The sequence below is a fragment of the Neodiprion pinetum genome, chromosome 1 (genome assembly GCF_021155775.2).
Source record: "Neodiprion pinetum isolate iyNeoPine1 chromosome 1, iyNeoPine1.2, whole genome shotgun sequence".
NCBI lineage: Eukaryota > Metazoa > Arthropoda > Insecta > Hymenoptera > Diprionidae > Neodiprion > Neodiprion pinetum.
In genome coordinates, this window is record NC_060232.1 from 39,617,794 (window position 1) to 39,634,811 (window position 17,018).

The following is a 17,018-nucleotide window of genomic DNA, read 5'->3' on the forward strand; positions in this document are numbered from 1 at the left end:
AGAGAGAGAGAGAGAGAAAATGGTCCTTCGCGGTAGGGCGGGCACCTGGGTTAAATCGCGTCTCGTGGGTGTTCGTTACATACATTGACAACTTAACCCATTACGGTTGATGGTTGTGAGAGTGGGTATAACGGTGGGCGAAGCGAGGAGTGGTTAAAGTATCCATGGCATAGACGGTGCGATATAATGTACCGCAGGCATCTTTGCGTGCGTAGATAACAATCGCGAGAATGATATCAAAAAGGCCATCCTGCAGAACGGAAGTCGGGGCCAACGAGAGTATAATTGCTCAGGCACACCACCGCGGCACCTTGCGCATTGCAAGTTCGCGTATTCGTGCCTCGTGTACACCTGTACACACCAGCATTCATCCATCCATCCATCCATCCATCCATCCATTCATCAGGGTATCTGAGGCACATTACACGCATGCGGTGCAAGTTGCGGTTCCGACGTTCGTTCAGCGATCGCTTCTCACCTTGACACAATTCTTTCTCTGCAGTTGTTGCAACTCCCAGAGAGTGCACCGAGAGTGCGGATACTCTCTGCTCTTGTACCCTGCTCCATTTACATCGCGGAGAGAGAAATACTCTCTACTCCGTGCGAATCCACTTTTCTGCGTGTCTTTTTGCGATGTTCAAGTTTTGAGAGTATAACGTATTATTACCGGAGGAATCGGTAAACCATAGTAAAGTAAAACGCACATATACAACAATCGTTTCTTTTGCAAACTGCATTCGCTTCAAAGTCGATACTCAAATTTTACAAAATCGACACTCTTATCTTTCCACCTTTGAATTCGTTACACACAGTTTTCTTCTTTCTCTTCACAGTCATGATCCAATGGCTTGAAACGATGCCAATCTCTACAGTTCCCGTAAGATTGCTACGACTTCAACTGACACTACTCGGCAAACAATTACCACTGGCATAATCGATCTACAACATTCGGAATGCTGTTCCGGCCATAACCACGACTATTTCGGTTTAACGTTAACAAACAATAGTTATCGGCTCGAAATAATCCAAGTATTCTACGATTCGAAATACTTTCGTTACAGTAAAATTCAATTGATCCCAATCACTCGTTAAACAAATGTAGTTGTCGCAACGCATGGTTCTCGGCGAAAAAATCGTTGCGTAAAATGGCGACTACTGTGTACAGAGGGTATAATTTCCACAACATAAAAACGTGAATACGCGGTGAGCATAAAGTCCGAACGAGTTCCCGCGGGTACGTAACTATACGTAGGTAGCACCAGAGACCACATAGGTAACGTGCCGCTCTGTAAGTCAATGTAAGAACGTAAGCCGGCGGCGTACATGGTTTGTTAAACGTATATCCAAGTCCGTATACATGTATAATGTAAAACATACCAATACGCGTTATACTATATTTACTATTAAGCCTGCAGCTGACGGAAGTGAGCCGTAAGGTCACGCCGTAGCCAGGCTTGCATCTCAACGCGGTGTCTACGCTTAGCTGGCCTTCGAGTCCTGCCACCAACCACCACCTCCAACGACCGTTCCAACGTTCCTCCGAGTTTCTTCCATCGATTACGAAGCTAGGCTAGGTTTTGTTAGATCGGTAGTTTCGCGGATATCGAACTATAGCTTCGCTCTCCGTGTTCTCGTCGTTCTGCGTTTCTAAAGAGTGAGAGAAGACCCTGAGGATTGAAATCTGACCGACGACTTTGACGCGGAAGAGATTTTTACAACGGATCGCTTATTCTTCCTCCTCCTAAACGAGATCTTTTCATCGTTTTGCGGTCAAACGAATCTTAAACTACCGATGATCGATGAACAAAAACGAATTTCAAATCGCGCTCAATCTCGCCTTGGAACACGGATCACTTCCGTTTTCTTACGCTACACTTGTTCGCCTGGCTGATATCGATGGATCAAAGATTGATTTTCATCAAAGGTTCGCGTAATCGCAAGCCTCGCGGACGTTTCGTATAATGTATAAGTAAAACGTTACGCGGTCCAATTAACCGGAGAAGATGAATAAAAGAAGATCCGCATTAGCACAATCGTTGCTTTAAACGGACAGCGTGGCTGACGATTGCGCGCTTATGACGAATGCCAGTCGCGTAATCTTGTCACGACGACGAGTGACAGAATCGAACTTGGAAACACACTCGGTATAGTTGTGTCGGTGTTAATACGAAACTGGATGGTCATGCGGGGCCCGGCAGCCTCGCGATAGGAAATGATCTTGAAACGATCACAGTCGGTATATGGTGAACGTCATTGAAGTCAGGCAGGCAGGCGGACGTTGTTTAGCTAGCTCCAGCCGTATTGAACATTAGTCTGCCAGCTGTAAGATAGTTGACGTGATATGATAGTATAACTAAACGAAACTTTCCGCGACGACAAACAACCAAACAAACAAACATGCAGTCTAAATCAAACGCTTTTTATACACTTTCCGCATTCCGTTTTTAGCCGTGAAACGATTCCGGTATTAGAGGCTCGTGTCTTGTTCCTCAAATCCTAAAAACCAACTCAAGGATCTTCCCAATGGATTCAAGAATCGATTCCGACACATTTTCAACCTAAAAAATCCCATTTTCACGTTTCTCCGCTAACGGTTTCGCAAATGGTATCAGAAAGCGGTAAAACTTGACGGTTTTTTCTTTTTTTTTTATTTCTTTTTGCACCGACCGTTTCCAACCCATCACTGTCGTTCGCATCTCTCCACTTTAGGCGGAAATGACATCGGAGTAGAAGAGTAAGGGAATTAAATTCGAACGGTAGTTGTCCACGATGTGGACTCATGGTGTTCGGTGAAAATTCCCAATAACAAATACCAGGACATTCCAAGGTTATTCAAGGCAATTGAAAATAGAATATTTCCAGAACACAAGAAAAATTCAAGGACATATCCAGGACCACTGGCCACCATGATGGTCTAAATTTGTCCCTTCTGTTTCAGGAGAAGGATCCAATCGAATAGGTACCTAAACGTCAGTTCAGACGAATCGACACAGTGTTACGTGAATAAGCAGAAGCAGAAGAAGAATAAAAAGAAGGAGCATGAAGTGAGTTTAACGTACTATAATGTGCTCACGGAGACGGTCGAATAATTTTGTCGCCCGCAGCGTTCGCCCCGGTCGGTCGTTGGCATTGAACGAGTGTGTATACCTACATGAGTAGGTACTACTTGCATCAGCATCGGCATCACCACCACAATCACAGATAGAGACACAGTCTGTTTATGCCCGGCGGTTAAACGTTTGTTACACATGTGTGTATGTATACGTACATGTACCGTGTAAGAGGCGAGTGACGAACGTACGTCAAAAACGATGCCAAGTTCTCCTCAGTCCAGGGAAAAGACCAACAACGATCCAAGAAACACACAAAGTATGTTGTACCTACATCGATACTCACTTACTCGCTCGCTCTGTTGGGTCGTAACTTCATTATACCGTAAAAGATGTGCGGATACATAGAGACTGCCAAAGCAGCGCGTAATCTCTTCGCTGTGTCTTGACGTACGACGGTAACACAACAAAATGAACGCCCATCTACTTACACATCTCGGTTAAGCGGACAGGTGTAGTAGGTATGCAAGTGTAATCATCGTATAAATACTCTTCAGCACTGCATAGTCTGAAGTTACGTGTGACCCGTGAGAAAGAATTTATCAAAGAAACTGTAAGACCGCGAAGTTAGTGAATCACTTCACCGACATCCGTCCTCGTCTTGGCGAACGATCATTTCCTGGTGCTGTGCTTTCTTGGTTTCATTACGTTCATTTTCCCTCCACTTTCGTTGGTTCTTTTGCTCAACGGAGTTCATTTCTCGTACCACCGTTTACTCTCCTTCTTCTTCTTCACCTAACGACATGACCGTTAACCCGTAAACATCGCGACAGTGCAAATTTGGAACAACTAAGATTTCTTTTCTCGCCATTCCGATTTTGACGTATTTCCAGTAAATTAATGTCATTTTTCACATCGAGACTATTGTCATTGGATTATTGGGAGATTTTTATCCCACCAAATATTGGTTGTCGAATACCTTTCGACTATTTACACGAGAGTTATAGTACTTTGGAAATGCAAAATCCGAAATCGCACTAGTGTGGTTTGTATACCGGGAGAATCTCTTGAAACTTGAAAATCAACCGCGCATGCGCGAGTTTTATTCGCTGTTCGCGCAGGCTGGCCAACCCGAGTTTCAGCTGTCAAACTCTTTCCGCCGGCGATGCGGTTCGTACGAATTTTCGAGGTTAGAATCTCGAATAATCGAGACGGCGACTCGGAATGGTTTTGGAAGCATTTGTTATCGGGTCGGAAAGTTGACTCTTCAAAGAACGGTGGGAATTCAATGCTTACGCTCTTTGAAAATTCAAACGTACACATTTTCCGTACGTTGGCCCGCCTGCACCGCGGACAAAAGTATCGCTGCGGCAAGATTTCGCCGACCAATGAGATTTAACTATTTGGCGCATGCGCGGTTGATTCTCAAGTTTCGAGAGATTGCCCCGGTATATCCTCAATCGAGGTACGATTACTGCGGGTTACTAACGAACTCGGTAAGTACACTGACGATAATCCGAATGAATCCAACACGATTCGTGTCAAATTCGCCAAGGTACATGAAAAATGATCTATTAACACGACACGCTATTTCTCAAAATGGCACTTCGACCTCAAGCATACGAGCGATACAGAAATAGAATACTAATATAAAAATTATCGCGTATACCCAACACGAATCGATTATAAATTACTTGAAAACCTGATCGAGGAGACGTTTTACCAACATTTCTCTACCGATATTATACACGTATAACATATGGATAGATTAACTATCTATACCGACATAAATTTCACATCTATATATTTCAAACAAGCAAGCAAATACATGTACATGTACAGATATATACATGAAGTGCGACACATGTGGTGCAGATATTAGGTGAGATAAAAAAAAAAAAAAAATGTAGAGAAAGAGAGATACGGAAAAATGTACAACGGGGAGCGGCTACTGTATAATTATAATCCTCGGATGACGTGATTAAACTAGATGATACATTAAAATCGTCTATACACAAGATTTAAACGAAGATAACCCGTGAGTAAGTATGTACCCAAGTTATTATACATGTATAACGCATATTAAATATTATTTTGCCAGTAGTTTTGACTTATATATAGAGTATATTATACCGTATAACCGCACATTTCCCACATCATCATTTATACCTGCGTATGTTATACGTGTATTATAACCGGGCGTTACCAATCGCCCGCATTTAATAGTCTCGCATAAATCGATGCGTGTGTAATATAATACGTACATGGATGTATAACGGGTATAAGGTACGTTATTACACATGTCGCGTAGTATGTGTATAATACAATCACTAGGAATTACACACGCGATTGACCTTCGCTAATATTTTATGCCTCCATATTTCTCCTCTCCCTCTCTTCCCATCCATCTATCTATCCATCCATCCATCCATACATCTGTCCGTATGTTTATCTACACTTTCCGTACGACGAAGTCAATCGAGTAACTGCGATATAATATATTGCAATAAACATCCGCGGAGTGATAATTGAAAAGAAAAATAAACATATCCGCAAATTTTTTTTCTATACTACTTTGTCACGCAATTGTCATATAAATCGAAAAAAAAAAAAAAAAAGAAAAAGAAAGCAAACTTTTCCGTAACTTTTAATTTCCGCATCAGCGAAGAATATTAACGCGTCGTATTTAGTGACAATCGCATAATTAAATGACTATCGAGTTGGTAGTCTCACGTGTGTTATATTATTTTTATTTTCTTTTCTTTTCGCAGATCAGGGTGAAAACGGGTTCGCCTATCCAGCTTCCCATCTCTGATAAACTCGCATGCGTAAAATATAAACATCTTACACCGAGTAATGACGCTATTAGGTAGGGTCGGTTGTGTCGCGAGTGTTTGTAAGTTACAGTATACAAGGAGGTACGTCGTACGTATTCCGATCAGCGGTATAATAATTTGCGTAGAGCTTGGGTATCGGAAGGCGGCTACGTACTTACGTACTTATCGTACGTACATGCATCCATGCATACGCAGATACGTACGTGTACGATTTTAATACGCGCCGCTAATACCTTATAAGAGAGACACGCGAGATTATAATTTATAATCCACATGGATATTACACCACCACCATCGCCAAGTCGTGATGGACACGCCGCGCACGCCGAGTATAGGATCAGATATCACGACCGACTATCAAACTTGTGGCCTATAATACAATACGTGTGTAGAGGTGTACGAAGAACAGAGAGAAAGATGGAAAGAGAGGAACCGACTCCTCATCCTGCTGCTGCTGCTACTCGCGATGAGATGCTGATTTATTTATACCATCGGATTATAGACTACAGCTGCAGCTACTCTTCTATATATTCTCTGTATGGTCTATAATAATGTTATAAATGACCAGAGACGCGATTCGAATTATTATTATTATCGTTGTACGTTATACATCAATGTGCACAAGGGTACAGGATACGTAGATATAAATATTGGCACGATGTACGAAAACTTTTTGATCAACCAATCGAAACTACTTGTAACAGTGTATATATATTCTGAAAGATGTTTGAAAATTTTTCGTTATTCTTTTAATCTCTCGAATGCAGCATTAAAAATACAGAATAATGAATCAAGTCGTGACGGTTGTGTAAGACGGTAACTAATTTGTGTGTATATATATATATATATATATATGTAACTTCGAAGCCTAACTTTGAGATAAAATTCTCCGAGTAGTCTGGAAACTTGTTTACTTTTGCATTATAATCTATAACGGTAAAAATCGTAAGTCGAACTTGAGCATTAAATATTGAAAATCTTTCGACTTTGCGATAATATAAAAGTAATAATAAATGATGATAACGACATTCGAAAAATGCACAACATACGTAGTGATATATATATATATATTTATCTGATTCGCGATGCTTACGTAGTTGGATACGTATAATACGGGATGTTATATATACATACATACATATATATATATACATATATGTACATATTATAAGCGGAGTAGCAGAATGTACGTAAGTTCGCAGAGAGATCGTGGGAACCGATCGTTCCTCCTCCTTAAGCCGATTCCACCGTCTTACTCACTCGCTCACCCAACAATATGTATAAGTAACTTGTTAGTATAGACGAGACCGAGATTTAACACGCGTAGAAATTTTATTTTCAAACGCGTGTCGATTATCAGCGGTTGGATAAATTGTCGGGAATTATTGTAAAATTGTTGAAAATGCGCTATTGTGCCGGATTAAAAATTTGTTCACATTACATGACATATTTATTTATGGAGCTTTGAAAAGCTGATATATTACCGTTACATCAAATGTTGTATTCTTTTATATTGTAAACGATTTCATATTTTACAACGATTTAAAATAGAAAAACAAACGAACGAATCCGTTTCTTCGTGTGTGAGATAAAATCGTTGTACCGTACGATATAATGTGAAAAACTTGACATGGATGAGATTTTTTCGATTTTTATAACAACCAGCCACAGCCAACTGGTCATCGTCATCACTGTGTTTTGTTAAAATTTTCTTCACTCGCCAACAAGGGTTTCACTTATTTATTACTTCAACTACTCTGAACTAGTCGATAATCATTTCGAAGGAGCTGCAGACGATAAATGATTTTCCAAGACCCAGAGTAAAATTTTCAAACGACGTTTCTTTCCTCCTTATTTTTTTAAAATATATATTAAACAGCAGATGTGTAATATACGAATCGTATAACGTGTGCTCGTTTCAGCACGGAAACAGCCGGCTGCTGGTCAGCTGACTCGACGACATCCTGACCGAATCCGATAGCGAGAAGCGAATATGTGGGGCAGCATCAGCATCAATATCGCCGGAGTGAGAATTACACGTTATAAAATATGCGTAGTTGGTGTTGTTATAACTCGTCAAACGTGCCAAGTCTCTCTGTCTGTCTGTATTATTATATACATTGTACGAGATTATATGGAAAAGATTATACGCGTAACACGAGATACCGAAAGAAGGAGCCATATCAAGCTGGAACCGCCACATTCGAAAATCGAAAAATTTCCTATGGAATAATTAAAGGCTAATTAGATGCTAATTAAATGCTCTATTTTCGAATTAAATGCTCCGCGTTTTTTAAAAGAAACCTGTGGCGGTGCCAGCTTGACATAAACCTGGAACCGCCACACCGAAAAAAAACGGAAAACAGCTGAAATTTCGGAAAAGCGTTAGGGTCATAATTAAAGGCTAATTAAAGGCTCTTGGAATTGCTCATCTTTAAATTAATTGCTCGGTGTTTTTTAAAAAAAACCTGTGGCGGTGCCAGCTCGATATAAACCAGACTTGAAAAAAAACGGGAACGAGGTCAAATTTCGAAAAAGTGTAAGGGTCATAATTAAAGGCTAATTAGAGGCTCCCGGAAAACCACCCGCTCGAATTAAGTGCTCCACCCCCGAGGGGTGGAAACTACCCAAAAACTAGAAAAATCCGTGTAACTCTTGGACGGAACAACTTACAGAGTTCGTTCGAGTGTTGAAATTACTCCAGAATTAGAGGCTCCCGGAAAACCACCCGCTCGAATTAAGTGCTCCACCCCCGAGGGGTGGAAACCACCCAAAAACTAGAAAAATCCGTGTAACTCTTGAGCGGAACAACTTACAGAGTTCGTTCGAGTGTTAAAATTACTCCAGAATTAGAGGCTCCCGGAAAACCACCCGCTCGAATTAAGTGCTCCACCCCCGAAGGGTGGAAACCACCCAAAAACTAGAAAAATCCGTGTAACTCTTGGACGGAACAACTTACAGAGTTCGTTCGAGTGTTAAAATTAGTCCAGAATTAAAGGCTCTTGGAATTGCTCATCTTTAAATTAAATGCTCCGCGTTTTTTAAAAAAAACCTGTGGCGGTGCCAGCTCGATATAAACCAGACTTGAAAAAAAACGGGAACGAGGTCAAATTTCGAAAAAGTGTAAGGGTCATAATTAAAGGCTAATTAGAGGCTCCCGAAAAACCACCCGCTTGAATTAAGTGCTCCACCCCCGAGGGGTGGAAACCACCCAAAAACTAGAAAAATCCGTGTAACTCTTGGACGGAACAACTTACAGAGTTCGTTCGAGTGTTGAAATTACTCCAGAATTAGAGGCTCCCGGAAAACCACCCGCTCGAATTAAGTGCTCCACCCCCGAGGGGTGGAAACCACCCAAAAACTAGAAAAATCCGTGTAACTCTTGGACGGAACAACTTACAGAGTTCGTTCGAGTGTTAAAATTACTCCAGAATTAGAGGCTCCCGGAAAACCACCCGCTCGAATTAAGTGCTCCACCCCCGAGGGGTGGAAACCACCAAAAAACTCAAAAAATCGGTGTAACACTCAGACGGAACAAGTTAGAGGGTTCTTAGAGGCGTTACATTGATTTCCTATTCATAGGCTCTCCGCTGGACAGTTCAAAAGCCTGTGTCACAGAAAATCCATTCAAGTCGAAGTAATCCATTCCAATTACCAGATTTCGGTCACTTCAAAACAGTGAATTATTGAATTGTCTCTGATAACAGAATAATTTCCAACAACACAAGCCCTGTAAAAATCAGCAGAGAAATTTGAGTGAATTTCAGGGTACGCAAAATTTTCAAGTGTTCAGTTGATTTCATGTTTTGTCAACGATCAAACCGATTATTCTGCTCTCTCAGTAGTACAAAATAATTCAAGTTTCACGGGACTGTTTCCCAGTATAGTTCACTACTTCGTCGCTATCAGGAATCACGATACCCCTTTTCAATCCATGATTCCCGAGACTATTTTAAATAGAGTAATTTCTGGTTTTGTCCGTAACTTCGTGCTGGTGCATAAAAATGCAGTGCTATTGGATAAGGTGTCAACATTGCTGAAAATTTTTCATCGCTCACAAATTTGTTGCGATAATGTATTCTGCCCGTATAAGCCAGTCACAGTCATCCAATTCATATTTCACCCTACGTTGACTCGGTTCATTTCTGACGATATCGCCCCTGATCCATTGAATTGAATCCACCCATTAATCAGAATCGTAAATCAGTGATAATTAATAATAAAAATAATAATAATAAAATATGACTTTATCATGATCACAAAAATGCAGGCGAATAGAGGGTATTTCGACAATTAGCAAAAAAAGCTTGTCAATGCGCAAGCGCTTCGAGTAAATTCATTTAATTGACCTGTGTTAAATTCCATTATGTATCAAAAACTCATCAATTTTATTCGCCGGTAATTGGTTATAAGTACACATTGTTAATATTAAATCTCATCGGTAGGCAAAAATCATTTTTACTCAACAAAATAGCTATTGGTACTCACAGCATGTATGATTTCAGTAGAATGTGGATTGTGTGTAGGCGACCGTGATGTTAGCCATCATGGCATCGCACATCTCGGGAAATATTTCAATTGCAAGAGTTTTTGAAATAATCAAAACTGCCATTTTTAACTTTTCTTCTGTGTTGGGAACATCAATCGACAATATATCGACATATTTGCATTCACATCATGTGCTGTAAAGCTATGTAAGCCCTCATCCTGAAACCATACTCCGTTTTTTCGTACCTCACCAAAGGTAAACATGAGCCGTTTGCATTCGCGGCACATTAAACCACTTAAAACTTTATAATACCCAAAATACTAAAAAAATATCTTCTTGTTTCTTGAGGTCTTAACTATAAGTCACATTCATAATAATATCGAATAATCAATTTTACAACTATTTTGAATGTACAGCTAGATAGTATGAAAAAAGTAATTTTTTTTACTTCCAAACAAGTTGAGAACTTCCATTTCAGCATGAAAATACGTCTTTCAAAATTTTAGCTCTCAATCTTAACATTAAGAGGTTGCGCATTGCACTTTTCCATTTTTCATAAGGATTACATGGGAGAAAATTGTTTGTGGCTCATTCTGATTTTCATCACTAGCTAACGATGCGCCGTACAGAAAATTCATAGACATATTTTTGTAGAGAATGGAACATAAGAAACTTAGAAAAATATCATCTTCCGCCTGGATTCCACGACACGCTTGTCGTCCACCCGCATAAGTGGTGGAATTTTGCGAATTTTACCAGTATATTTGAGTCTCGATTCTTACGGTAAAAGATCTATTACAACTATCCGCCAGAGTTTGAATTTATTCACTGAGTAAACGTATAACATGGAAAAAACAGCTTCACGATGGTCTTCCAATCATTCAGAACACCAACGATCGTCTTTAAGGCAGGTAGAGATGCAGCGTTCTAACCTCGTCGCTCATGTGCCGCATGCCCAACGCAGTTTCACAGTCCTGGACGACCGTCGTTGTATCTTATAGGTGAAAAACTATTCTTTTCGCGTTTGTTATTATAAAAAAAAGCATCGCAATTAATTTCATCCTTGATAATACAAATTTTTTTAGATTTTTTTACGCCTGCTTATACGGGTGAAAGACGAGTTCAGTCGTGAAATTCAGGCGGAAAACGATATTTTGTGAAATTCTTATGTTCCAATCAATGTGTAAGAACACTTTCGCTTATGCGTCTATGAATTTTTTTTGTTGATTTTTAATCGTCAATAAAGCTCTCCCGTAAGCCCTCGTCACGGTGGTGCGTTGGAGAATGTTCATATTACTATTATACGTTACACGGATGATTCATTAAATAAATTGATGTTGCCAAAATGACCCGGCTATCGTTGACTCCCAGGCCATAAAAAAAATTGGCAGCTTCTGAAGATTTGAAATTTGGAGTAGGAGTTTTCTTTATATAACGCACTCACTTTCTCAAGCCTGTAGCACAATTTAGACCATTGTGTCTATCTTTCTAGATAGCGTCTGAAAAGAGAAGAAAGGGCTAAGTTCCTGCGATGGTGACGTCGGTGGTGGTGACGAGTAATGTTTATAGTGTGAAGAAAGGTACATAGAAAATAATCTCCATCACTCACCTGCAATCCACACAAGTGAAATCAATAACTGCAAAAACAACGCTTCATTTGCGCTGGGATGACGTTCGTTGGTGACGATGCTGAAATCAAAGTACAAGACACAAAAATTGTAACGAATTCACGCGACACGAGCATTTTTTCGCATTGAAAATCCTGGTTCCTGTTTCATCCACCTGCTACGTTGATTCGTAAAGTTCGTGTCTCAATCACACTCGTGTGGGTGGACTGTGAAGCATTTGATTTGTAGGGGCAGTGTATCGAGAGTCGTTGACTGAAGAGTGATTTTGACGCCTCTAGAAACCCTGTAACTTGTTCCGTCCAAGAGTTACACGGATTTTTCTAGTTTTTGGGTGGTTTCCATCCTTCGGGGGTGGAGCACTTAATTCGAGCGGGTGGTTTTCCGGGAGCCTCTAATTCTGGAGTAATTTTAACACTCGAACGAACTCTGTAAGTTGTTCCGCTCAAGAGTTACACGGATTTTTCTAGTTTTTGGGTGGTTTCCACCCCTCGGGGGTGGAGCACTTAATTCGAGCGGGTGGTTTTCCGGGAGCCTCTAATTCTGGAGTAATTTCAACACTCGAACGAACTCTGTAAGTTGTTCCGTCCAAGAGTTACACGGATTTTTCTAGTTTTTGGGTGGTTTCCACCCCTCGGGGGTGGAGCACTTAATTCGAGCGGGTGGTTTTCCGGGAGCCTCTAATTCTGGAGTAATTTCAACACTCGAACGAACTCTGTAAGTTGTTCCGTCCAAGAGTTACACGGATTTTTCTAGTTTTTGGGTGGTTTCCACCCCTCGGGGGTAGAGCACTTAATTCGAGCGGGTGGTTTTCCGGGAGCCTCTAATTCTGGAGTAATTTCAACACTCGAACGAACTCTGTAAGTTGTTCCGTCCAAGAGTTACACGGATTTTTCTAGTTTTTGGGTGGTTTCCACCCCTCGGGGGTGGAGCACTTAATTCGAGCGGGTGGTTTTCCGGGAGCCTCTAATTCTGGAGTAATTTCAACACTCGAACGAACTCTGTAAGTTGTTCCGTCCAAGAGTTACACGGATTTTTCTAGTTTTTGGGTGGTTTCCACCCCTCGGGGGTGGAGCACTTAATTCGAGCGGGTGGTTTTCCGGGAGCCTCTAATTCTGGAGTAATTTTAACACTCGAACGAACTCTGTAAGTTGTTCCGCTCAAGAGTTACACGGATTTTTCTAGTTTTTGGGTGGTTTCCACCCCTCGGGGGTGGAGCACTTAATTCGAGCGGGTAGTTTTCCGGGAGCCTCTAATTCTGGAGTAATTTCAACACTCGAACGAACTCTGTAAGTTGTTCCGTCCAAGAGTTACACGGATTTTTCTAGTTTTTGGGTGGTTTCCACCCCTCGGGGGTGGAGCACTTAATTCGAGCGGGTGGTTTTCCGGGAGCCTCTAATTCTGGAGTAATTTCAACACTCGAACGAACTCTGTAAGTTGTTCCGTCCAAGAGTTACACGGATTTTTCTAGTTTTTGGGTGGTTTCCACCCCTCGGGGGTGGAGCACTTAATTCGAGCGGGTGGTTTTTCGGGAGCCTCTAATTAGCCTTTAATTATGACCCTTACACTTTTTCGAAATTTGACCTCGTTCCCGTTTTTTTTCAAGTCTGGTTTATATCGAGCTGGCACCGCCACAGGTTTTTTTTAAAAAACGCGGAGCATTTAATTTAAAGATGAGCAATTCCAAGAGCCTTTAATTCTGGACTAATTTTAACACTCGAACGAACTCTGTAAGTTGTTCCGTCCAAGAGTTACACGGATTTTTCTAGTTTTTGGGTGGTTTCCACCCCTCGGGGGTGGAGCACTCAATTCGAGCGGGTGGTTTTCCGGGAGCCTCTAATTCTGGAGTAATTTTAACACTCGAACGAACTCTGTAAGTTGTTCCGCTCAAGAGTTACACGGATTTTTCTAGTTTTTGGGTGGTTTCCACCCCTCGGGGGTGGAGCACTTAATTCGAGCGGGTGTTTTTCCGGGAGCCTCTAATTAGCCTTTAATTATGACCCTTACACTTTTTCGAAATTTGACCTCGTTCCCGTTTTTTTTCAAGTCTGGTTTATATCGAGCTGGCACCGCCACAGGTTTTTTTTAAAAAACACCGAGCAATTAATTTAAAGATGAGCAATTCCAAGAGCCTTTAATTAGCCTTTAATTATGACCCTAACGCTTTTCCGAAATTTCAGCTGTTTTCCGTTTTTTTTCGGTGTGGCGGTTCCAGGTTTATGTCAAGCTGGCACCGCCACAGGTTTCTTTTAAAAAACGCGGAGCATTTAATTCGAAAATAGAGCATTTAATTAGCATCTAATTAGCCTTTAATTATTCCATAGGAAATTTTTCGATTTTCGAATGTGGCGGTTCCAGCTTGATATGGCTGAAAGAAGGAGATAAATAAAAACCACAAAATAAAAAAAAAAATAAAATAAAAAAAAAATGTATACGATTCTCTAATTTAAAACGAAAGGAAGAAGACGAAGAGGCTGAGATGAATAAAAATAAAAATGACTAAACCCACGGAGCGTAGTCATAATTTTATCTGCGTGTACGTGCGTTTGATGGGATTCAGAAGATATTACAAAAAATAATGAATCACCGATGTGGACTTTGATTTTCCTTTTTTTTTCTTGATGATAAAGTTGAAACGTCGGATCGAAAATTACATAAAGAAAAGAAAAAAAAATTGTCAAACGACGATTCACTTTTTTTCAATAATTCGTCCAATAATTTTATCACACATTTACATTCACGCGACTTCTTACGAAAATTTCAGAATCGCAGAAGCTAAAAGTATGGCGTACATTTGTGGGTACACATTGCCGTTTTAACTGTATCGTATTTATATGCTTAAAAAAAAAAAAAAAAAAAAAACTTATAGTATAAGCTAAATGGTAATTTTTTCGAGAATATTCTGAACGTTGAAACATAATGTTTTGTTACTTCAAAATGTTTAAAGTATCATTCGATAAAAATCGAAAGTAAATAGTTTCATCACGGACTGACGTCAGAATGATCGAGGATTGATGAATAAGATTTTTGAGAATTCTTGGAAAATTTGAATCGACCAAAAAAAAATTCCAATTATTTTCATACAGATTTGAATAATCGTAGATAGAAAGAAAAGTCAAAGAATTCACGAGTATTTTTTTGGGACCAGAGAATCGTATAAAAATATTCCTCAAGGCAATTTAAATTTAAAAAAAAAAAAAAAAAAAAATGGCTAGGGAAAAATCATTGTTCGTTATACATATATGGGGGATTCCACGTCAAATCGACCAATGATTTTCTCTTAATATATACATACTATAAATGTAAAATTGTTATTTCTCAACGTCCGGCACGTAAAACGCTGCGCGACACTTGCATTGACAGGCAAATTTGTCGCTTTGAATATTAATATTATAAACAAATCGACGCGATAGAGCCGTTTTCGCCGCTGCACATACATACTTATGCACACCAGGCGTATCTGCATCTCCCGGAAATCGCGTAATCGTGAAACGAGCAAGAGTCGCAGATCGCTCGCTCGCTCGCTCGCTCGGTTGGCTGGTCGGTTGCGCCGACGACGACGTGATAGAAAACAGAAGGCGAGGTGAAGAAAAAAAAAAGAAAGAGAGAAAAAAAAAAGAGAAAAACAACAAGCATGTTGAAGAGAAAAATGAAACGGAAAGAGGGAGAGCAACGTGGACCAGGAATATAAGATAAGAAATGAGATAAGTAGCGTATTTATCTACTTCGATAAGATAATAAAAAACAAAAAATTAAAACCAAAATCTCCGCTGCCGAGAGTTTAGAGTATGTTACAAGTGACGTACCTTATATATATATATATAATTATTATAGAGTAAAGAAACTGGTTGTTTTCAGTTTAAATACATGTTGTGCGTGTGTGTATGATGATGGTCGATGATGGTGATGGAGGTGATCACACATGCGAGTGATGAGGAACGAGAAGCGAAAAAAAGCTCGCTGTTCGTGCTCTTGCGATGATAGTGCCGTTAAATAAAACGGGAGTAGTCGGAAAGAAGAGGAAGAGGAGGAAGAAGAGGAAGAAAAGAGAGAGAGAGAGAGAGAGAGAGGGTTAGTAGAAGTGGGGGGATAAGGAGCGGCTTTACTCTGCACAGCTGATCGCCCCCTGTCAACGGTACAAGTCGTACACTCTCCAAGCCTCCTGCTCTTATGCTTATGCGTATACATATATGTTGTACGTCTGCATGTCACGTATTAGCAACTTGGACGTTGTTATTGTTGAAATATCATGCGGCGAAAACGGGGAAACCGTCGTATCGTTATTTGTAATACATATATTATATATATATATATACTGAAAACGTGATACACGCGACGCGGAAACGAGACATTGGTAATTTATAATTTTTATTGTAATCTCCTCTTTTCGTCTCTTTTTATCAGTTGATGTTATTGTAAAGATGTGAAAGAATTCGAGAGCATATTTTTCGGTGAGGCGAGGCGAGGTGAGTCGACTTTTTTGAGAATAGAACCTTTTACGGAACTCATAATTCTAGACGGCTGGGAGAAATTGTCATTTAGATTATCCGGGATTTCGGGAAATACCGTAAGTACGAAATTTTTCGAAATTCCCTTTCCACTCTAGAAATCCCGGTATTATTGGAGAAGCGAAAACAACCGTGACGAGAATTTTCAAAAACTCCTCAATATTCGATGAACTCGGGATTTTCCGGTGCCGGAACAGAATGTAACAGATTTTATCCGACCCGATCCGAGCCAAAGTGCTTCAGTACGCGCACACCCTCAATAAGGAATATACATACATATAATATTACATCACGTTGTACGTAATACAACTAGTAAAGAAATACACAGTCCAAGGGTTAATTTAACACACACGTGTGTGTGTACATGTACGAGTAATAATACCGAGACAATCTCTCGAAACATGAAAATCAACCGCGCATGCGCCGAATAATTGAATCTCATTGGTCGGCGAAATCTTGCCGCAGCGATACTTTTGTCCGCGATGCAGGCGGGCCAACGTACGGAAAAT

At 40.3% G+C, this 17,018-nt stretch overlaps 1 protein-coding gene across 1 annotated transcript in view; it reads right to left on the reverse strand.

Annotated features, from left to right (window-relative positions):
• LOC124224893 (transcription factor SOX-4) overlaps positions 1 to 17,018 on the reverse strand; it is a 39,663-nt gene that overhangs the window by 12,730 nt on the left and 9,915 nt on the right. The window lies entirely within an intron of this gene.